Source organism: Prionailurus bengalensis, unplaced genomic scaffold, assembly GCF_016509475.1.
Source record: "Prionailurus bengalensis isolate Pbe53 unplaced genomic scaffold, Fcat_Pben_1.1_paternal_pri Un_scaffold_59, whole genome shotgun sequence".
In the NCBI taxonomy this organism is placed as follows: Eukaryota; Metazoa; Chordata; class Mammalia; order Carnivora; family Felidae; genus Prionailurus; species Prionailurus bengalensis.
This window is the reverse complement of record NW_025091161.1, coordinates 127,527-152,319: the sequence shown is the minus strand read 5'-3', so window position 1 is coordinate 152,319 and position 24,793 is coordinate 127,527. Positions and strand designations below refer to the sequence as shown.

The following is a 24,793-nucleotide window of genomic DNA, read 5'->3' as shown; positions in this document are numbered from 1 at the left end:
TTTCTTTTGACATTCATTTGTGTGATGTTTCTCTATCCTCACTATCATTCTTGAGGTGTAAAGTGGGTCTCTTGTAGGCATCTGAATCTGTTTTGTTTTTTCATCCATTCTTACTCCCTACCTCTCTAGATTGGAGCATTCACTCCATTTCCCTCAAAATTGATTGATATGTATCTATGTATTGCCATTTTATTGCCTGTTTTGTTGTGGTTTCTAATGAGTTTCTCTGATCCTTTCTTGCCTTTCTTTCATGTATTGCTTATTTTCTTTAGTGATATATTTTTATTTCCTTATCTCTATTCTTAGCATACGTATGACTGGTTTTAGGATATGGCTACTGTTAGATGTTTATATAACCTCTTCTGCATTTAGCAGTTTGTATTAAGTTGATGGTCATTTACCTTTGAACCCATTACTTTCTCCTCCCTAGGTTTTTGGTAGATGTTATTATAGTTCAAATCCATTTCTCTGATTTCTTTAATAGATTTTTTTTCCAGAAATGTTCATTTTTTACTTGAATTGTGTGTTCTACCTCTATACTGTCACTGTTGGTCTCTCCTTTCCATTCAAAGAATCCCTCTTAATATTTCTTGCAGGACTGGTTTAGTGGTACAAACTCCTTTAGTTTTTGTTTGGGAAAGTCTGTGTCTCCTTCATCCTGAAAGATAGCCTTGCTGAATAGAGTATTCTTGGCCGCTGATTTTTCCATTCAGCACTTTGAATATGTGATGTCACTCACTTCTGGCTTGCCAAGTTTCTGTTCAGAAATATGTAGCTAGCCTCATGGGTCTTCCCTTGTAAGTTAAGGACTGTTTTGCTGCTTTTACGAGTTTTTCTTTATTCTCACCCTAATTTGTAAGTTTGTTTACAGTAGGTTTGTGTGTTGGCCTGATTTTGACGGGAGTTCTCTAGTCTCCTGGATGTGGATGTTTGTGTCCCTCCCCCAATGAGGGAAGTTTTCAGCTATTGTTTCCTCAAATACATTTTCTTCCCCCTTTTCTCTTCCTTCTGGACTCCTACAATACGAATACTATTATCTTTCTTGTAGTTACTGAGTTCCCTTAGTGTCATCTCACGTTGCAGAATTCTGTTCTCTCTCTTTGGTTCAATGTGATCAGTCTTCGAGGTCACTAGTTTGTTCGCCTGCTTCTTCCATCCCTCTGTTCATTCCAGCAAGCATGTTTCTCCTTTATTGTGTCCTCAGTGTCTACTGTGTTATTTCTTATCTCTATGTCAGGGGTCTCACTCTTCTACTCATTTCACAACTCCAATGAGTATCCTTGTGATAATTCCTTTAAATTCTGTATCAGGTACGTTACTTATATCTCTTTGGCTTAGATCTCTGGCTGTGGCTTTGACTAGGTCTTTCATTGTGGATACACATCTCTGTGTGTCCATTTTGTCTGTCTCTCTGGCCCTATTTCTCTGTGTTAAGAAAGTCAGCTGTGCCTTCTGATCTTGAAATTAATGCCTTTATGAAAAAGAGGTCCTGGAGTCCTCAGCAGTGCACGTCTCCATTTATAGGCCCTGGACCTTCAGGAGGATATCGTATGGGTATTGCTCTCTCCCTGCTGTTGTGTCTGGGTTACTTTTCCTTTCAGTGCATGCAAGGGTCTGCACTGATTGCGTGTCTGTTGTGGGCTCTGCTTGCTCTCAGTGATGTCAGTGGGACCCAGGCAGGCCAGCTGAGTCAAGAATCAGCATGAATACATGTGTCTCCTGTGGCCTAAGCATTGTGTGAAATGCCATGTTTACGTTGCGTCTCTACACAGGCAGGGACCTGGCTATCACTCATCCTTCTGGATCACCCGGTGCTGGGTCGGCTGACCTCCAAAGCACCAGGATGTAAACTCAAGGGAATTCAGCCCCTCTGGGTTTTAATACCAAATGTTATGGAGGTTAGTCTTCCCTGTGTCAGCTCCCCCGTGTGAGGGCTCACTTTCTCTGCTCCTTCTGCAGGCAGCCAGCCTCCAACTTTCTGACCTTCCTGCTGCAGCTTCTATTTAGGTGTGGAGTTTGTTGTGCCAGTCTTGGATCCCTCGCTGGTTCATGGACTTGGATGTGGATGTTATGCAGTTGAAAACATGGGACAGCGTGAGCTCAGGGTCTGCTTAGTCTGCTATTATTAATTTTTTAAGTGTATTATTTTGGATTTTTGAGACATGGGAGACAGACTCATCTCATCCATGCACTTCAGGATTAGAAAGGAACGTTCCCACATTTGCTTCTAGTATTTTGTGCTTTGAAACTCTCTTTAATGAGGTATAATGTACATATAACAAAGAGCCTCAAATTAAAGGGTATAATTTGATGAGACTTGTTCTCATGGATACAGCACCATGAAGTCATATGGTTGCTCTCTAAACCTTAATCATGATCCCTTTGTGTCTAGCGCTAATGTTGCTTTTGGAGTAAGGACTTTTTTATTTTTTTTTACGTTTTCAGATATCGGCCAGGTGTCTGAAGATCTGCGCTAGGGTACCTACCTCCTTTTCAGATAGACTGTATTCCCGTAAGTATTGCTGTCGATCTACCTTTGGACTTGATCCTGCGTTGTATCTTTCAGTGTGTTCACTTAATTTTGTTGGAGTACTTTAATGCTGAGGGATGCATAATTGGATTGATTTTCACTAAATGCTACGAGCTGCAGTTCCAATCATGACAGAAAGCACGTGCTTCCTGTGTTAGGTACTCAAGAGCAAGGCAGATACCCTGGGCACTTGAGCTGAGTATGTCACTGGGTGTTTTGCCAGCCCTCTTCCCTTCCCTGCGAGACAAGGGTCTCGTTTCGGTCACACAGAAATGTAGGTGAAGTCAGCAGAGAAGGGTCCCTTCTCTTCTCTTTGTCTCTCAGACTCCCTGTCACTACCTTCTGCCTGTCCCTTTCCCTGACTCAATCCCCCCGGCCCACTGCTCCACTCCAGCGATGATCAGGGTGTCCTCCAGCTGCTGTCCTTGTGCTCTGGCCATCGCTCAGTGAGGAAACTGCAGGATGATTATGTAGTCCATGGGTCTGATCAAGAAATCTCTGCTCCTCAGAGTCCTCCTACACTTGGTACTGTCTGTGGAGACCTGGCATCCTGGGCATGGGTCTGACCCTCACTCCTCTACCACAGTCACTGCTGGTCCTCACCCTTCTCCACCATTATACCTGTCTGACCCCAAGGCACCATGGAGTCAGGGAATATTTCCAACATAATTGAGCATAAGCACCCCATCAATCTAGATATAGGTAGTTCCCATCACCCGGGAGACTCCCTCAGGTTCCCCTGCACAAAGGGTGATCTTGCTTCTATCCTCCCTCACCACCATTTCTGGCACTTTGTTACCTGTGTGTACAGGAACCCCACTGTGTGCACTCAATGGGGAGCGAGAGTAGATGGCCTTGAAGCAGACGCTGACACAGAGACAAAACGATGAAAGGTAGATTAGGAGACAGTAGGAAGGACAAAGTGCAGGGGACAGGATGGGCAGGGAAAGCATTCAGGTAGATCTGACACCTTCTTAAAATGTATATACAAACACGATTGTCTGTCACCGTGCATAGTCCTCTTCAAATTTCAAAAGAGTTGTCCTACAAGGCAAAGAGATTTTTGGTTTATTTCCCTCTGATCTTATGTTTTCCTACATGCATTCTGTCTTCTGTAGTTTATCTGTGGCCTCAGATGAACATTTTAGTGTGTGGCTGCATCTGTGAGATGATGTGTAATAGAAAATGATTGTCTTCAGATCTAGGTCTCTGAATGTACACATTCTCATACTTATCTTTTCTTTCATGGTGTGGCACGGCCCGAATTCTAATAGAAAAACGAGGGACATTGTCTTCTTTTTTAAAACAGTGATTCCCACTGCCTGGGCTGAGTTGTTAACAGTCTTAGTTTAATGAACTCCCGTGACCATCTTTTTTGGAGGATCATTGTGTGGAGAGATCTTCATGGAAACTGTGAGAAGCGTGAGGGGACCCTTCCCAGAGATTTTGCAGACGCCTTATGCACTGAATGTCTTCTTTTTCTCTTGTTCTTAGAAACAAATATTACCCCTGTTTTCACAGATAACACAGCTGTCCTAATATTGTGAGAGAAGTTTGAGGAGATGCAAAGCTGTAGTCAGGGCGATGACAGGGGTCCAGCAGTGGTGTCATCTGGCCAGCCCTGAATTGTAGGATGACTCAGCTGATCTAGACCCTGTCTCCACTTTTAGTCTCTTGAGGGATATGAACTTGGGCATACAGCCTTTTCCTAAGACCAAGTTAAATACCCCATATATCCAGGGCTCTTTTCCCCCCACAAATATCCAGAACCTTCAGGAAAATCCAGGGAGACGAGAATCTTTTTAGGTGATTACCTGCGTGCACTTTGCACTGACAGCGATCCCACATAGCAGTTCCGTATGGACCTCACACTCCCTGCTCAGGCTGTGGCCGGAATGACCTCCAACTGCATCTCCCTGACCCTAACACCCTCCCCTCTGCACCTCCTCAAACTCTGCTTACTGTGCTCAACTTCCCTTCTATTCCTGTATGATTCAAGGCTCCCCCGGTTTTGCCCTGGATCCTCACTGGTGTTTCCATGTTGGTGATCACAAGGTCTGCATCGTTTAATGAATGTCCCTCTGTCACACAGGACACCTGGTGCTCTAAAAGTTAGGGGCGCACCTCATTCATTACAGAACCCAACACATTGTGTCTCCAACATACGCCCCAGTACTGGTGATACATCTGCTTTTGTGTAAAAACTCCTCTTTCATTTGACAAGAGAAACGTATAGCTCACTGTATTACAGGGACATGCCACTGCCCATTGTATGTATGGCCTGAGAAACTTGAGATATGCTACAGTGTCCTCAGGCAGTTTGTAGTTGGATTGCCAAGACTCACAACCGTCTCTACATCATTCCCACAAAGTCAATCATGAAGAAGATGAATATACTTTACCAGCCACTCAGCCAGTTCAGGTCATCTTAACAAATAGAGTAGGTGGAGGAGCTGGTAGAGGAGGGGGAGTTGGCCCATAGCCCATGACTGGTGGTGAAGGGTGGTCCACGGGGTTCAGCCTGCAAGGCGATCCTGGGAAAGGACCAGGACTCTTGCATACAAAATAGCCTGGGGAAAAGAAATGAGAGGTATGTTCATAGGACAGAACAGAGCACCAACACCAGCAAAAAGCGGAAACCCAAAGCAGCAGTGCTCATATCCTACTAGCTTCCCCACCACCAGGTTCCAAGAGGGCAACATCAGCACCAAAATCTCTACCCATACTTTGGGTTCCACTTACAGCTTTGGGGTGGGGAATACTAGTGTCCCCACGTGTCTGGAAACGTAGAAACAGCACGGGCCCTTTTTCTACAAGATTTTTTAAAAAGTAGCATATTCCAGATAGGAAGACATCTGTGTCCAGGATCACTCTCCCCCCTTCATCCCCCTCACCACAAGGGCTGTTTATTGGGTATATGAAGAACTACAGAATGAGAAGGAATGACAATACCAGTGTCCACACATGGAATCATAGTCCTCGTGGCTCAAAGCTCTGCCTCTAAGCCCCTGCCTGTGCCCAATCTACTTCTGTCCCGACAATGGGGTCTTCTCCTCTCTGGAAGTGCTATCCATGGGCCCAGAGACACATGGGGAGATGGGGATTCTGAGGACCTGCAGAGGACCTGGGAAAGTGGGCTCTTAGAGAAACAGGTAACCTATACATGTTAGTTGGGTTCAACTAATTTATTTTACTTCAGAGGTACTTCTCAGCTTAAGTGCAGTACACTTTGCAGGGGAATTGTGTTCTCTGGAAAAATGAGCTGAAATTCTAAAAGACAAAATTGACACAAATGCACTTTGATGTCTGGTGTAAGTTTCCATGTTTTAGCTGTACCTGTGACACAGGACACGAGAGAACGTGCTCATGTGAACACAAGTGAAGGACACCGTGGGCACTTGCCACACAGGTACTTTTGGATTTTTTCTCTTCACAACTTAAGTTCCAGTGCATGTTTTCCATGACAAATATGCCACCTCTTATAGTTCAGATATTTGTGCCCAGGACACACCTGAAGGGACTCTGGACAGCATGTTTACCAAAATGCTGATGGGTATGAAATTTACTTTGTCTAAGACCATTGTAAAGGACACATACAAAAATATGAGTTGGAGTGAAGTCAGTTCGCATTTTCAAATTGTAACGATACCCACAGATTTTTCTGAGCACGTTAAAATCCTCAATAGAAGGAAACAGGAGAGGAAGACACAGCAAGAGCAATGATTCCACATTGAGGAGATCCACAAAGAATGAGGCAAGGTAGGAGACTTCCAAGTGGAGTGTGGTGTCATCCTCCTTGATTTATTCCAGGAACACATTAGAAAAGCTCTATGGCCCCCACCTTTAGGCATGCTTAGCTGCTCAAGTTACCACAAAAAGATGCCAGCTGGGAAACAGGGAAGCCCGTAGACTCGGCAGTAAATGTTTTGCATTTGGGGGAAAAAAAAACAGCAGACAGACCATACGACACACAAACCAGAGACAATGGCAGGAGAGTGTCCTGTACAGAAAGATGTGGCAGTCCGTAAAGACTTAGAACTGAAAATGGCCACAGCATTTACTTTGTGCTTCTCGGCAGTTTTGGCAGAGCCAGTGTCGATGTCACTCTTGGTTGTGATACCTACTTCTGGATCTTCAAAAAGCCCCAGAAGGGATGCAGGTTTATTCTGATTTGAGTAGACTGTTGGGAGGTCAAAAACAAAACAAAAAACCCTCCCCTCATACTTCCGACAACTTAAAGTCTTTGTCCCAGTGAGATCCCAAATTACATGCACAGGGTGTCCCACATGCCTCTGGTGATACCCAAAAAGAACTTGAAGAACCATCCCTTATAACTTGATGAAGACTCCTAAAAGCCCTGACTCAGATGTATTCATCACTCATCGAACAACTATGGATGGCTGGGGGCACAACTAAATGGACATACATTCCGTTGTGCCTCATGCCTCACAGATCGCAGCACGTGGACTGTGTACAGGGCATTTCTGCTGAAGCGCTATGTCTGATTTTCTGCATACGGCCCCATTCCTTCTCTATAAGAGACGCCTGTACCAACCCGTGGTGGGGGAAAAGACGAAGATGGGATCCTGAGCAACTTGAGGATTATGGTAATGGCAGCAGACACATTCCCCTTGCATCACAATGGTCTGTGGTACCGCCTCTGCACCTTGGCCCAGGACCTAACAGCAACAAAATAAGGTGAGTGTGTTTTACAAGTCAACTCCTAGTGCTCAGATCATCTTACCAAGTGTTGCAGGTGGAGGGGTTCCGGGTGGCCTCAGGGCCACTAAGGTTCAGGAGGTGGACGTGCCTAATAGTCCACGGGGGTGGGGCGTCTCCAGGGTAGGGCATGCAGAATCGTCCAGTTAACGGAGGAGGTCCCCAGGATCCAGACTGCCCTGCAGAACAGAAGTGACAGCTACATCCATATGCCAGACAAGAGAACCAATACCAAAAGCAGCTGTAACCCAGAGAAGAGTGTGTCAGCACCTGCCACCTTCTCTGCCACCAGGATCCAAGAGAGTAGCATCAGTACCTGAAAACTCTGTCCCTGCCACTGGATAGCACCTACAGCTTGGGGTAGTAGATGCAAGAGGTTAACCTACTGCCACCACACATCACTGCCCACGTCTGTGGAAGAAAATGGCAACGGTCCTGTCCTAACGGGTTCACAGAAGTAATTACAGATTAATGAAGTAGCATTCTCCAGACAGGCAGCCATCGATGTCCAGGTTCACCCTGCATCCCTCCTCTACGCCAACTCCAGATGCTCTGCTTTTGCTATATTAAGAACACAAAAAAATGAGTGGGAATAAATGGCTCATATTCTGCTCATGGAATCACAGCTACTCCTGGCAACATATTCTGCAGCCGGACCCTCACTGTGCCTCCTCTGCTCCTCTCCCTGAGAAAGGAGTCTGCCCTCTTGAAGTGTTGTCAAAGGCCTCGGAGACCTCTGGGCAGTGGAGGATGCCTGGAATCTTGCAGGGGAAGGAGAGTCTTCTGTGAAGAACGAGTTACTTGTGGTGAATGTCTACAAAGCTCAAATGTGTTCATCTTAATTCATAGGGAATTCTGACTTTAAGCATACTACAAGACACAGAGTCATTATGTGCAATGGAAAAAGGGAGAAATTCACATAACAGATTTCATGCAAGTGTTTTGGTATAAAACTGGTATGTGTCATGAGACTATATCAGCTCTAACAGTGACTGGGGACACAACCAGAAACTGCTCCCAGAAACACAATTGAAGGACACAGTGTTCAACTTGTTTTTACCTAAGGTATAGCTGGAGGATTCCAGACAAGTCATTTACCGACAAAGACGGTAAGGTGATGAGTGATGATACTGGCTTTCTCTATGACCACTCTAAATGGCACAGGGCACATAATAGAAAGTTGGAGTCATGATGTCGTTTCTAACAGGTTCATCTCCTAGTCAGAATCAAGAAAGGAAGACACAGCAGCCACACTGTTCCCACAGAGGTGAGGTCTGGAAGGGATCACCCAGGCCGGGAGACATCTGTTTGGAGTGTGCAGTCATCCTCCTCTCATTATTTCCTGAAACTCACGGAAAAACCTTAAGGTACTCAGTCTCTAAGCGCTTTTGGCTTCTAAACTTACCACAGAAAGCTGGCAGACTAAAAATTGAGAAGCAACAAACAGACATATCACACAACACGCAAAACGAGACAAGGCCGGGAGAGCATACTGTACATAAAGATGAGGGTTTCCCAAAAGAGTTACAACTGAGAATGGCCCCGGCATTTACCTTACCCTTGTCTGCATTCTTGGTACAGTCAGAGCCGCTGTAACCCACAGAGGTTTCAGCAGTTTCTCGATTTACTAAAGACCCTAGAAGGGACAGAGGTTTATTCTGCTTTTAGAGGACTGTGCGGAATGAAAACAATCCCTCAACTCATTCCTCAAATATCTTAAACTTTTCCCTACAGTCAGGTCCCTCAGCAGAGGCAGAGGGTATCCCAAATGCCTCAGGTGACCCCCAAGGTTAAGGGGGAGAACCGTCCCCTCACCTTGATAAAGACCTCACGGTGCCCTAGTTCATGTTGTTTCATCATTAATCACATAACTGTGGACAGGTCAGGCGCAAATAGAAATTTAGAATTCACCAGTAAAACAGTTTTCTCAGTATACATCATGGGAAATCACGATTTCATTGCAGATCAGGAATTAGTCTGAGGATGCTTGAATTCAGCATCCGACTCTTAATTTTGGCTCAGGTCACGATCTCACAACTTGTGAATTCAAGATCAGCGTTGGGTTCCTCACTGACCGTGTGATGCCTGCTTGGCATTCTGTCTATGCGTCTCTCAAAATAAATAAACTTAACAAAAAAGAATAACATTGAGAACACTGGCTTGGTGTATAGCCTCAATGAGTCCTCAAGAAGGGTGCATTTCTTCAGGCAAATTGTTCAATCTCCCAGCTTATCTACAAGCTGCCTTCCACATGAGAGCAGTTAGTATATAAGGAAAGACTAATTTGACACTATTGAGAAAAGGAAAACTGTCAGAAGTTAGCAGTGAAGCTGCAGAGTTGCACTGATACCATCAGAGGACTAAGCTAAGCTTTATGGAACTTGAGTGGACGGATGTAGGGCTACAGTTCCCAAAACAAACCAAAAGAAAGACTTTTCAAACTAGTGAATAAATGACCTTCTCCTCAAATAAACTAAAGTCTTCACATTGTATCCGGGTGGGAAGAAAGTTTCCAGGCTCTTCAGACAGGGGGATGCTAGAGGAGGTGGGAGGGTCACCGTCAGAGGAGGGGCATGAGCTCCACCAGTCACAGGGACAAGTGCCTCACTGTCTGTGGCACCAGAGGACAACACCCTTCTGTCACCCCTTCAGACCACCTGCCGTCCTTAGTGCGTGTGATTCTTTCCAGACCACACGATGGTCACACACAGGAACAGGCTGCCTCTTTGGTTCCATCCCGTCCAGTCTTGGATACAGAAAAATAATGGACTTCTATAAGAGTTGCAACACCACGTCGTCTACTAGACAAGTAAGAGTGCAGGCGTCATCCCTGGAAACACCCATAAAAACGCAAGTCAAATGACCACACCTGTATTTCAAGTAAGCGACCTCCCTGCTCTGCTCCGCCATCTCCCTGTCCCAGATCTGAGTCTTGATCTGGGGGAGAAAAAACACATCCACCTTCAGTCGGAAGGTGGTGCCAGACTGTGCACCAAAGAAAGAGGAGGAAACAAGAAAACACTTACCAGGTTGTCCTGAGCATTCTTCTCATGAACTGCAAGCGGAAAAAGCCAACAATGAAAAGCCTGTGGTGAGGGATTCCAAGGGCCACTACACTCACCTGCGTGAGGTGCTAAGGGTTCAGTATGTCAGGCAGAACTCAGGTTACCTGGTATCTAAAGGTGAGCTCTGCCTGCTGCAGCTGTTCCCGTGTTTGTTCAATTTGTGGCCTGTGAGTTACAATTGCTCTTGTCAGATAAGGCCCAATATTGGGTATGATTTTAAATAAGCTGCCCACGATCCCAACAACCTCATATCTGTCCCCTGATACAATTTATTCTTACACATGAAACACTTTGCCCGTGATTATCAATGTACAGTAGGATCAAAGCTATTGTTACATCCTTTCCTTACTCATTATCCCATGCCTGTAGGGTTCAGAGTTCATGGAATTCCTTCCCATTTTCAATCTTTCTCTAATTCATCATGTGACAAGTGTCTTTTATCATAAAGATCTATTCTTTTATAACTTTTATCCTCACCATGTTTCCCAGGGTTGCAAAGACAAGGGCCATGAAATGGCACTACCACGTTGATGGGTATGATTCATTGTACGACACACTGCTTTCCTACAGATGATGACACTTGACACCACCCCCGAGGAATGTTAGCATGGACAAAGTTTCCACACAGTCTGCTCACTACTTGAGATCTTCAAATGTTTAGAACCTTAATTATTTTATTCCTTCTAAAACGTACCTTTTTTATCTGTTAATACTCTATGCATATGTTGACTTCAAACTTTTCAAAAAGATTAAAAACCAAAAAATAACAGCCGTTTCATGAGCTCCTGGTAATTACTAGCTGAACTCACTTGTACTTGTTTATTTCTTCTGTAGCTATTTTCTTTTTTTCCCCTAATGTTTGTTTATTTTTGAGACAGAGAGAGAGAAAGAGAGCACATGCAATGAGCGGGGGAGGGACAGAGAGAGATGTAACAGAATCTGAAACAGGCTCCAGGCTCTGACCTGTCAGCACAGAGCCTGGCACGGGGCTCGAACTCCCGGACTGTGAAATTATGACCTGAGCTGAAGTTGGACGCTTAAACGACTGAGCCACCCGGGCGCCCCTTCTGTAGCTATTTTCAAATTTTACCTGCAGCTGCTAGCTGATTCTTCTTTGCCGCCAGTTCACAGTGTCATTTTCAGCTTCCTAAGATGGGAAAGATACATACACAGTCAGGAACAAGGTCCAGAGGTTCTCCCTTTTTACCTCCCAGCACTCTTGAAGGTCTATGCAACTATCCCTTCCCCAACTTCTCCCATAAACGCACACACTGACAACCCAATCAGAGAAATGAAGTGAACACCCCATTTAAGTTCAAGAAAATTCAACTTCTGTCTGCTGCCACGTCTCTACTATTGGAACTGTCTTTCTAGTTCTCGTTTCCTCTCCTTTATCATAAAGTCATCAAATAACATTGTACTTTGTGCCTTCCCAGAGTTGGTCTTTTGTTTGATATGGCGAAGACTCATTTCATCAGTGAGTGAAAAACCGTATCTGACCAACTGTACCCATTGGTATGAATCAAGGGATCATCACTAGTCTTACACCTCCATGGGGAGCCCTGATTCTCAGTCCAAAAGTTGTACCATGGCACAGGCAATCACCTGAAAGACGACCTTCCAGAATATGGTTTCACTAACATTGCAGCTCACTCCCAGACATCGCTAGCGTTCAGGACTGCAACCCCTGCCTCCACCTTCAAAAGGCCATTCTTAGAACAACATCAATCCTGACATACAACCTGATATGAACTGTCACACAGTCTGGGTTTACTTCCAGGAAAGAGATTTCAGGTGGAAAACTCTCAACTTCATGGAGCCAAATCTACTTTAACAAGACTCATTCCATTGATAGTGAAGGCAGCAGAAGGCACTGCTTGGCAAGGCTGGGTTGCTGTGTTGCCCTCAGACTATTTTCTTTGTGGTGTTGACTGAGATGGTTTCAACTTGACACTTGATGTCCTCAAGAATCATACGCAAAATTGAAAATCTCTTAGCAAATGACACAAAAGCACTAGACAGAGAAAGACACTTGCATTTCCTTCTGGCCTCTCAGGCAGCCCTTGGGCAAATGCTTGCTGGAGTGGTTGTAATGTAGTGGCTCTGTTGTAAGGGGTTGAAGATAGAGAGGTGGTCAGGGTGCTGTACCCACTCACAGAAAGAGCTTACGAGTTAACAAAAACAAGATGCCAGTGAGGCAGAGCAAGCCCTAACCCCAGCTGTGGGAAGGACGAACATAAAGGTGAGTCTCCAGGGAAGAAAAGACTTCACTTTCCAACACGAGTGAGGGACTCTAAAGTCCCCCATCTCCTCCTGAGAACAAAAGGAAATACTGTACAAAGGAGGAAACATGGGACTGAATGCACCAAGTATCTGACAACCCCACAAAGACACACAAGACCAAGATGGAGAAGAAGGAAGCCCAGGACAAAGCCAGCCTGGCAGTTGGACCCAAACTCCCTAGGACTCATCGTTGATGTGGGGTGCATACACTTGAATGGCAAAGAAGCTGAACAACTTTATGGGCACAGACTTAGAAGTAAAGAAGTGTGCTTCAGGGGAGGTCAGCAAAGATGAGCCCTAGTGAAGCTGCGGGCTTTGGCCAACACTCAGAAGAGTTACACTTGAAAAATCAGGGGACAGGAAACGACTTTCTTAGGGATTGGGCCTGCAGTGAGCAATCTCACTGGCAGAATGGATGCAGGGATCCAGTACTGCTGGTACCCCTACCCACTTTCCAGAAAGCAACTTCCATTGTTTCTGCAGCAAGAGAATTCAATTTTTTCCTCACACATTTTTGACCCATGTCTGGTCCTGAACAAAAATGACCTAATTGCTGGGTGACAAAACAGTGTGATGCGATTGAAACCTATAGGACAGTGTAGGTGGATCCAGAGTGGATCCAGGTATTAACGTTATCAATGATGGTACCTTCCCTCTGCCGCCCCCAAAACATGACACAATGTGTGGCAAGCACTTAGGAGAAAGGAAAATGCAGGTTACGTTACAGAAAGCAAGGTAGGAAGGGAAGGTCCAATTCTACTGAATGCATTGGGCAAAAATACTCTGGACCCAGTTCCAAAAGAAATACAATTATCTCTACTGGCTGCCATGTTCTCCCATACAATACGGTCCTTGTGACAGTTCTCACATGAACATCTTACTTTTCTAATTTTTTTTTAACGTTTATTCATTTTTTGATAGAGACAGAGTGCGAGTTGGGTATGGCCAGAGGAAGATATAGAATCCAAAACAAGCTCCAGGCTCTGAACTGTCAACCCAGAGCCCGACATGGGGCTTGAACTCATGGACCGTGAGATCATGACCTGAGCCGAATTTGGACGTTCAACCGACTGAGCCACCCAAGCGCCCCCATCTTACTTTTTTGTAGGCACTTTTCTTTGTTCATAGAATTCTTCCAGGTTATGTGCTTTCTCTTTCAGCTGTTTGGCTTTTGCTTCCTTTGTGGCTTTCACAGACCTCAATGCATTACACTTGGCTTCCAGGGAGTTTTTATTTTCTGGGGAAAAAAAAGGTGTTTGCTTGATAAACATGCACATGACCTGAGTCTTGATTTTGGTGGGACACAAAAAGCGCAAGAACCATGAAGGCATGAAAGTATTCTTTCCCTTACCAATGCAAAGTCATTGCCATCATATGAGGATTTCTCCCCAACAGAAAATATAACTTCTAGTTGACAGTTATTGGACCTCAAGGCTCTTAGCTCTACATCCTCGAATTCAACATTGGCACCTTGTGGTTAAGACAGATATGAGGAAAGACTTTCACGGAAAACTGATCACACAACAATTTGTACCTCACACAGCAAGATCGTGCATTGCAATCAACAAACACTAGAGGCATGAATATAACTAGAAGACAAAGATGATGGAAAATAGTTCATGTCTAACAACTCATGGCTTTCTTAGTGGTGTATGTATGTATGTATGTATGCCTGTTTATCCCCCATTCACGTTGAAAATTTACTATACAGCATTCAGAGAGAAAGAGACTATTGAGCACCTGGGTGGCTCAGTCAGTTGAGCATTAGATTCTTGATTTTGTGTCAGGTCATGATTGTAGGATCATGTGATCCAGACCTGCGTTGGGCTCCACACTGAGTGTGAATCCTGCTTAAGATTCTCTCTCTTTCCCTCTGCCCCTCTCCCCCAGTCGCATGCCCCCTCACTAAAATTAAAAAAAAATCATAAAGCATAATTTAAACATATTTTTTAAAGGGAAAGGATTATACACTTTGGCTATCACCCTTTCTCTCTCAACTGTATTTGGGTATTTTCTACATATCTTGGAGGGCAGAGTTGAATGATGTGATAATTACTGAGTTGTGAAAATAAAAGATAACTCCTAGTCCTTGAAATAGCAAATCTCATCTTGGCGGTCCTAGTAAAATTCCAGCTCATTGGTCAGAAAGAGTTTTGGCTCCCAGAGGCCCGCTGTCTACTGTGGTAAATGGCAGGCAAATATGCTGTGCTCACTTCACCCAATGAACAAAAACCCTCCAAAGCCAAATTACGGTAAAACTCAGCAGCCAACTCTTAACCACTTCCTGATTCTTCACATTTCCTTCTCTCTCTCTGAGTTTGCAAGGTAGCAAGTGCACTTTGAACGGTGTCATTTAAAATGTCACTAAAGTGGGTGCCTGCGAGGCTCATTCAGTTAAGCATCTGACTTCAGCTCAGGTCGTCATCTCATGGTTTGTGAGTTTGAGCCCTGTGTTGGACTCTGTGCCTCCCTCTCTCTCTGCCCCTGTCTCTCTCTCTGTAAAATAAATAAACATAAATAATTTTATGTTTACTTGTACTCAACAAGTACAAAAAGATAGAGATCATACCGTGCACAGTTTCAGACCCCAATGCTATGAAACTCTAAATCAACCACAAGAAAAAATTTGGAAAGATAACAAATACTTGTAGACTGAAGAACATCCTATGGAACAATGAATAGTGGAATGCAAGCTGCTGCAGCCACTCTGGAAAACAGTACGGAGGCTCCTCAAAAAGCTAAAAAGAGAACTATCCTACGACACAGCAATTGCAATACAAGGCATTTATCTAAGGGATACAGGCGTGCTGTTTTGAAGGGACACATGCACTCCCATGATTATAGCACCACGATCAACAATAGCCAAAGTATGGAAAAAGCCCAAATGTCCATTGATGAATGAATGGATAAAGAAGATGTGGTGTGTGTGTGATGGAGTATTACTCAGCAATCAAAAAGAATGAAATCTTGCCATTTGTAACTACATGGTTGGAACTAGAGGGTATTCTGCTAAGTGAAATTAGTAGTCAGAGAAAGACAAATATCATATGACTGCACTCATAGGAGGTCTTTGAGACACAAAACAGATGAACATATAATGGAAGGGAAACAAAAATAAAAACAGGGAGGTGTACAAAAGAAGAGCACACATAAATATGGAGAACAAACATGGGGTTACTGGAGGGGTTGTGGGGGGGGATGGACTAAATGGGTAAGGGGCACTAAGGAATCTACTCATGAAATAACTGTTGCACTATACGGTAACTAATTTGGATGTAAACTGTAAATAATAAAAATGAAAATTAAAAAAAAAAAGAATGAATGGGTGAACCAAGAAGTTAAAGGGAAAATTAAAAACTACATGGAAAGGGCGCCTGGGTGGCGCAGTCGGTTAAGCGTCTAACTTCAGCCAGGTCACGATCTCGCGGTCCGGGAGTTCGAGCCCCGCGTCGGGCTCTGGGCTGACAGCTCAGAGCCTGGAGACTGTTTCCGATTCTGTGTCTCCTTCTCTCTCTGCCCCTCCCCCATTCATGCTCTGTCTCTCTCTGTCCCAAAAATGAATAAACGTTGAAAAAAAATTAAAAAAAAAAAGTACATGGAAGCCAATAAAACTGATAACACCACAGTCCAAAACCTCTGGGATGCAGCAAAGTTAGTCGTAAGAGGAAGTTTAGCAATCCAGGCCTTCCTAAAGAGGGAAGAAAAGTCTCAGATACACAACGTAAGCATATACCTTAAAGTAATGGAAAAAAGATCATCAAATAAAATCCAAATCCAGCAGAAGACAAGAAATGATAAAGATTACAGCAAAAATCAATGCTTTCAAAACTGAAAACAAAAACAAAAACAAACAACCCCCAACACACACACAAACAGTAGAAGAGATCAATGTAACCAGAAGCTAGTTCTTTGAAATAATTAATAAAATTGATAAACCACCAGCCAGTTGGATCAAAAAGAATAAGGAAAGGACCCAAATAAATAAAATCAAGAATGAAAGAGGAGAGATCGCAACCAACACAGGAGAAATACAAACAAGAATAAGAGAATATTATCAGCAATTATATACCAATAAAATGGACAATCTGGAAGAAATGGAAAAATTCCTAGAAATACACAAACTATGAAAACTGAAAGAGGAAGAAATAGAAAATTTGAACAGACCCATAACCAGTAAAGAATTGAATTAGTAATCAAAAATATCCCAAAAAAACAAGAGCCCAGGGCCAGATGGCTCTCCAGGGGAATTCTACCAAACATTTAAGGAAGACTTAACACCTATTCTCTTGAAGCTGTCCCAAAAATAGAAATGGAAGGAAACATCCAAACTCTTCCTATGAGTTGGCATTACCTGGATTCCAAAACTAGACAAAGATCCCACTAAAAAGTAGAAGTATAGACCAATTTTCATGATGAACATGGATGCAAAAATCTTCCACAAGATATTAGCCAACCAGATCCAATGATACATTTAAACTTTATTCACCACGACCAAGTGGGATTTAACCTGGAATGCAAGGCTGGATCGATATCCACAAAATAATCAATGTAATTCATCACATCAATAAAAGAAGGGACAAGAACCACATGATGCACTCAATAGATGCAGAGAAAGCATTTGACAAAATACAGCATCCTTTCTTGATAAAAGGGTTCCACCAAAAAACTGTTAATGATCCATGAATTCAGCAAAGTGGCAGGGTATAAAATTAATGCCCAGAAATTAGTTTCATTCTTATACACAAACAAAGAAGCAACAGAAAGAGGAATCACAGAATCCATCCCGTTTACAATTGCACCAAAACCCATAAAATACCTAGGAATAAATCTAACCGAAGAGGTGAAAAATCTATACACTGAAATCTATAGAAAGATTATGAAAGAAATTGAAGATGACAAACACACAAAAACGAAAAACATTCCATGCACCTGGACAGGAAGAACAACTATCGTTAAAATGTCAATAGTACCCAAAGCAATCTACATATTCAACGCAATGCCTATCGAAATAACACCAGCATTCTCCGCAGAGTTACAACAAACAATCCTTCAATTTGTATGGAACCAGAAAAGACCCCGAATAGCCAAAGCAATCTTGAAAAAGAAAACCTAAGTAGGAGGTATCACAACCCTGGACTTCCAGCTGTATTACAAAGCTGTAATCATCAAGACAGTATGGTCCTGGCACAAGAACAGACACTCAGATCAATGGAACAGAACAGGAACACAGAATTGGACCCACAGATGTATGGCCAACTAATCTTTGACCAAAAGAAAGAAGATCCAATGGAATAAAGACAGTCTCCTCAGCAAGTGTGCTGGGAAAACTGGACAGTGATATGCAGACGAATGAGCCTGGACCACTTTCTCACACAAAAAGACACTCAAAACGGATGTAAGACCTAAATGTAAGATAGGCAGCCATCAAAATCCTCACGGGGAAAGCAGGCAAAAACCTCTTAATGTTGGCGTCCACATCTTCTTACCCAACACATCTCCAGAGGCAAGGAAAACAAAAGCAACACTGAAGTATTAGGACCTCATCAAAACAAAAAGCTTCTGCACAGTGAAGGAAACAATCAGCAAAACTAAAAGGCAACCAACAGAATGGGAGAAGATATTTGCAAACGACATATGAGATAAAGGATTAGTATTCAAAATCTATAAAGAACATACCAAACTCAACACCCAAAAAACAAGTAATCCAGTGAAGAAATGGGCAAAGACACGAGCAAACACTCCTCCAAGGAAGACATCCAGATGGCCAACCGACACATGAAAAAATGCTCAAAATCACTCATCATCAGGAAAATACAAATTAAAACCACAATGAAACACCCCCTCACCCCTGTGAGAATGGCTAACATTAACAATGCAGGCAACAACAGATGTTGGCGACGAAATGGAGAAAGAGGAACTCTTGCACTGCTGGTGCACGGGCTTGCACTGCTCGTGAAGCCACTCTGGAAAACAGTATGTAGGTTCCTCAAAAAATGAAAAAGAAGACTATTCAATAACCCAGCAGGTGAACTAGTAGGTATTTATGAAAGGGATACAGATATGCTACTTCGAAGGGACACGTGAACCCCAAAGTTTATAGCAGTACTATCAACAATAGCTAAAGTATGGAAAAACCCCAAATGTCCATCGATGGATGAATGGATAAAGACGTGGTATACATACATACATACATACATACATAGTATGTATATGTGTGTGTGTGCGTGTGTGTGTATACACATACATACATACACACACCATGGTTTAGTACTTAGCCATCAAAAAGAATAAAATCTTGCCATTTGAAACTACATGGATGGAGAGCCTCCTGGGACCTAACACTAACCGTAAACATAGCCCTAAACATAACCCTCAACCTACCCTATCTAGCACATGAAAAGTAAACCAGATGAACAGCCGCACATGTGCCCTCACTTCAGCCCTCCATAGAATTAACAACATTGGTGTCGCTTCGACCTTAGCAATTCCCTGTACAGAAATCTTACCCTACCTAAGTGTCTATCCCCATGGGGACCCAATTCAAAAGTCTGACGACAGCACGCACACGGGTTCGAGAATCGGTGCAACAATACTCGGCATGGAACATGGAACATCACCATGTCTTTTGCAAAGTGTGATTGCAGCTGCAGGACAGGATTCCTGAGGCCTATTCCAAGGGTGGCCCAAACATCTCTCTGGCCTTGGATCCTATGAAGTGATACTGACTGGCACGCTCCTTTATGTACTCCATTCATCCCTTCGAAGAGACAACTGCACTGTTGTGGGTTCAGTGCCTGGAGCCTCCTGGGACCTAAAACTAACCCTAACCGTAACACTAAACATAACCTTCAACTTACACCTAACCCTATCTCTCATTGACCCTATACTTGACCCCCACCTTTTCTAGGGCCCTCAACACAGCCCTCGATGGAGATCATGAGACTGGAGTCGCTTCAGCCCTGTCGACTTCCTTGGACTGAACCCTAACCTTACCTAAAGCTTTCTCCCCATGGGGACCCAATTCTAATATCTGACAACAGGACCCACAAGGGTTGGAGAATCGGTGCAAATATACTCAGCATGGAACGTGGAACATAACCATGTCATTTCAAAAGCACGGCTGCAGTTGCACAAGAGGATTCCTGAGGCCTAACCAAAGGGTGGCCCATACACTTTCCTGGCCTTGGAACCCAAAGACTAATCCTAACAGGCACCCTCCCTTGCATCCTACACTCAGCCCTTCGGGGAGACAATTGTTCTGTTGTGCGTTCAGTGCCTGGAGCTTGCTGGGTTAGGACCTAACCCTAACCCTAATCATAACCCTAATTGTAAACTTCAACCTACACCTAACCCTATCTCTAACCCAAACACTACACTTGACCCGCACACTCTCATGGGCACTCAATTGAGCCCTGCAGCGAGATCACGAGACTGGAGTCTCTTTGGCCATAGCCACACCGCTGGAATGAACTCTAACCCTAGTTATGGCTCTGTATGCATTGGGACCCAATACCAATGTCTGACAACAGCTCTCACACTGGTTTATGAATTGGTCCAGAAATAGTTGGCATGGAACTTGGAACATCACCATGTCACTTCCAAAGCACGACTGCAGCTGCAGGGAAGGAATCCTGAGGCCTACCCAAAGGGTGGCCCATACATTTGTTTGGTCTTGGAACCCAAATACAGAGACTGACGGGCACCCTCCCTTGTGTACTACACTCAGATCTTCAGGTTGACACCTGCTCTGTTTGGGGTCAGTGTCTGGAGTCTCATGGGACCTAAACGTAACAGTAACCCTAACCATAAATATCACCCTACACTGAACCCTATCTATCTCATTGTGTCTACACCAGACCCACAGCTGCGCATGTGCCCTGACTTCAGAGCTCCATGGAATTCACAACACTGGAGATGCTTTGGCCCTGGTGACATTCCTGGACCAAACCCTAAACCTATCTAAGTGTCTCTCCCATGGGGAAACAAGTCCAAAATCTGACAATAGCACACACAAGGGTTCGAAAACAGGTGTAGAAATACTTGGCATGGAATATATATCATCACCATGTTATTTCCAAAGCATAACCCTAAATGTACCCCTAACAATTACCCTCACCCTACACCTACCCCTATATCTAACCCTACCCTACATTGAACCACACCCTCGCATGTGCCCTCAATTCAGCCCTCGAGGGAGATCACAAAACCGGAGTTGCTTCGGGCCTGGCGACTTCCCTGGACCAAACCCTAACACTAGCTAAGGCTCGGGGACCCACTTCCAAAGTCTGACAACAGTACGCATGCGGGCTCGAGAATCAGTGAAGAAATACTTGGCCTGGAACGTGGAACATCACCATGTCGTTTCCAAAGCGCGACTGCAGCTGCACGAGAGGCTTCCTGAGTCCTACACGAAGGGTGACACATACATTTCTCTGGCCTTGGAAGTCAAAGGCTAATCCTGACCGACACCCTCTCTTGGGTACTCCACTCAGCCCCTCGGGTTAACACCAGCTCTGCTGTGGGATCAGTGTCTGGAGTCTTCTGGGACCTAAACCTAACCCTAATCCTAAACATAATTCTTACCCTACACCTAATCCTATCAACCTCGATAAGCTACACCAGACCCATAGCCACACACATACCCCCACTTCAGCCCCCATGGAATTCACAACAATGCTATGGCTTCTGCCATGGTGACTCCCCTGGACCGAAACCTAACCCTAACTGAGGCTCTGTCCCCATGGGGACCCAATTGCAAAGTCTGACAAGAGCACGCACATGGGTTCGAGTATCGGTGCAGAAATACTCGACGGGGAACGTGGAACATACTATGTCATTTTCAAAGAGGAACTGCAGGGGAACGAGAGGATTCCTGAGACCTATATGAAGCTTGCCCAATATTTGTTTGGCAATGGAAACCAAACACTAATCCTGACTGGCACCTTCCTTTGTGTACTCCACTCAGCCCATCGGGGAGACAACTGCTCTGCGGTGGGGTCAGTGCCTAGAGACTCCTGGGACCTAACCCTAGCCCTAACGTAACCCTAAACATAACCCTCACCCTACACCTAACCCTAACATTAACCTAAATCCTACACTTGACCCGAACTGTCGCATGGGCCCTCAATTCAGTCCTCGAGGGAGATCACGAAACTGGAGTCGATTCGCTCCTGCTGACTTCCCTGGACCTAACACAAACCCTAGGTAAGGCTCTCTCCCCGTCGGGACCCAATTCCAAGTCTGACAACAGCATGCACACGGTTTCGAGAATCTGTACAGAAATACTCGACATGGAATGTGGAACATCACTATCTCATTTCAAAAGCGCGACTGCAGCTGCACGAGATGAATCCTGAGACCTACCCGAAGGGTGACCCTTACATTTGTCTGGCCTTGGAACCCAAAGACTAGTCCTGATTGACACCCTCCCTTGGGGACACCACTCACCCCTTTGTGGAGATAACACCAGTGTTGTGGGTTCAGTGCCTAGAGCCTCCTGAGACCTGACCCTAACCCTAATCATAACCCTAACCATAACCTTCACCCTACCCCTAACCCTATCTAGTACACTAACTCTAAACCAGATTCACAGCCACGCATGTGCCCTCAATTCAGCGCTCCATGGAATTCAAAACACTGGTGTCGCTTCGGACTTGGCAACTTCCGTATACTGAACCCTGACCCTAGCTAATTGTCTATCCCCAGGGGGACTGATTTACAAAGTCTGACATCAGCACATACATGAGATCAAGAATCGGTGCATAAATACTAGGCATGAAATGTGGAACATCACCATGTCCTATGCAAAGCACGACAGCAGCTGCACGAGAAGAATCCTGAGGCCTACCCAAAGGGTGGGCCTTATGTTTGTCTGGCTTTGGTACCCAAAGATTAATGCGAATGAAAACCCTCCCTTCTGTACTGCACTCAGGCCTTCAGGAAGACAACTGCTTTGCTGTAGAGTCACTGCCTTCACTCACCTGGACCTTAACACTAACGGTGAACCGAAACATAACCCTCACCCTAAGCCTAACCGTATCTAGCACACTAACTCTATAGCAGACTCACAGCCACACATCAGCCCTCCCTTGAATTCACAACAGTGGTGTTGTTTCAGCCTGGCGACAACCCTGGATGGAACCATACTCTAGCTAAGGCTCTTACCCATGGGCACCCAAAACCAAAGTCTGACAACACCACACACCTGGGGTCCAGAAGCAGTGAAGGATCATTCCAGATAGAACCTGGAACTTCAGCATGTCGTTTTTCAGGCCGGGCTGCAGCTTTCTGAAATGATTGCTGAGGCCTACACAACCAATGGCCCATACAGTTGTCTGGAAATGGAACGGAAATACTAAAAATGATCGGCATCCTCCTATGTGCCCTCAACTCAGCCCTTCGGGGAGACAACTGCACTGCTGTGGACTCAGAGCCAGGAGCTTCCTGGGACCTAACCCTACCCCTAACCAGAACCCTCAACTGAAACCTAATGCTACACTTGACCCACACCGTCACATGGGCCCTCACTTCAGCCCTCAAGGGCGATCAAGAGACTTGAGTCACTTTGCATCTGGGGACATCCCTGGACCAAACCCTAACCCTAGCTAGGGCTCTCTCCCCATTGGGACCCACCAAAGTCTCGCAACACCACGTGCTTGGGGTCCAGAAGCGATGTAGGATCATTCAGCATAGAAACTGGAACATCACCAAGTCATTTCCAAGGCCTGAGTACAGGTGCACAAGAGAATTCCTGAGTCCTAACTGACGAGTGATCCATAGAATTGTATGGCCTGGGACCCAAAGACTAATCCTGAGCGGCACCCTCCCTTGTGCCCTCAACTCAGCCTTGCAGGGAGACATCTGCACTGCTGTGGGTTCAGCGCAGGGAGAATCCTGGGACCTAACCCTAACCCTAACCAGAACCCTCAAGAGAAACCTAACGGTATCTCGAACCCAAACCCATGACTCACACCATTGCAAGGACCCTCAATTCAGCCCTTGAGGGAGATCATGAGACTGGAGTCGCTTTGGCCCTGGTGTTGTCTCTGGACCGAACCTTATTCCTAGATAAGGCTCTCTCCCCATAAGGACCCAATACCAAAGTGACAACACCACGCGCCTATGGTCCAGAAGCGGTGCAGGATCACCCAGCATAGAATCTGGAACATCACCATGTCATTTCCAAGGCCCGGTGGCAGCTGTTCAAGAGTATTCCTGAGGAATATCCGAACACTGTCCCACAGCGTTGTCTGGCCTTGGAATCCAAAGACTCATCCTGAGGGCACCCTCCCTTGTGCCCTCAATTCAGCCCTTGGGGAGTCAACTGCATTGCTGTGTCTTCAGCTCCTGGAGCCTGTTGGGACCTAACGCTAACCAGAACTCTCAACCAAAACCTAACCCTATTAGGAAAACTAACCCTACAGTTGAGCCGCACCATCGCATGGGCCCTCACTTCAGCCCTCGAGGGAGATCACAAGACTGGAGTTGCTTTGGCCCTGGCGATGTCCCTAGACCGAAACCTATCACAAGCTAAGATTCTTTCCCAATGGGGACCCCATACCAAAGTCTGGCAACACCAAGCGCCTGGGGTGCAGAAATGGTGCAGGATCACTCAACAAATAATCTGATCATCACCATGTCGTTTCCAAAACCCGACTGCAGCTATCTGAGAGGAATCTTGACGCCTACCCAACCAGTGGCCCATAGAGATATCTGGCACAGGAACCCAAAGACTAATCCTGACCAGTGCCCTCACTTGAGCCCTCAACTCAGCCCGTTGGGTAGACAACCATACTGCTGTAGGTTCAGTGCCTGGAGCCTCTTGGGACTTAATCATAACCCTAACCCAACCAGAACCGCCAACCAAAACCTAACCCAGTCTCGAAACCTAACCGTACACTTGACCCGTACCATCACCCAAACCCTCACTTCAGCCCTCGAGGAAGATCACGAGACGGGAGTTGCTTCAGCTCTGGTGACGTCCCTGGACCAAACCCTAACCCTAGCTAAGGCTCTCTTCCCATGGGACCGAATACCAAAATCTGACAACACCATGCGCCTGGGGTCCAGAAGCGGTGCAGGATCACTCCACATAGAACCTGGAACATCACCATGTCATTTCCAAGGTTGGGCTTCAGGTACTCAAAAGTATTCCTGAGGCCTAACCGACCAGTGGCCCATAGAGTTGTCTGGCCTT

The 24,793-nt window shown here is 45.1% G+C and overlaps 2 long non-coding RNA genes across 3 annotated transcripts; both read right to left on the bottom strand.

Moving 5' to 3' along the window:
• Positions 1 to 889: 889 nt before the first annotated feature.
• LOC122478402 lies at positions 890 to 7,869 on the bottom strand. Of its 2 annotated transcripts, none has more exons than XR_006295993.1 (3): positions 7,275 to 7,869; positions 4,933 to 5,100; positions 890 to 3,574 (listed from the first exon to the last, which is right to left on the bottom strand). It is a non-coding gene; the product is annotated as an uncharacterized LOC122478402 (long non-coding RNA). The 2 variants fall into 2 exon arrangements; XR_006295994.1 differs by lacking the exon at positions 7,275 to 7,869 and adding an exon at positions 6,491 to 6,826.
• A 2,270-nt stretch (positions 7,870 to 10,139) lies between these two features.
• Positions 10,140 to 13,829, bottom strand: LOC122478403. Its single transcript, XR_006295995.1, has 4 exons — positions 13,696 to 13,829; positions 11,405 to 11,461; positions 10,419 to 10,479; positions 10,140 to 10,304 (listed from the first exon to the last, which is right to left on the bottom strand). It is a non-coding gene; the product is annotated as an uncharacterized LOC122478403 (long non-coding RNA).
• Between the last annotated feature and the right edge of the window lie 10,964 nt (positions 13,830 to 24,793).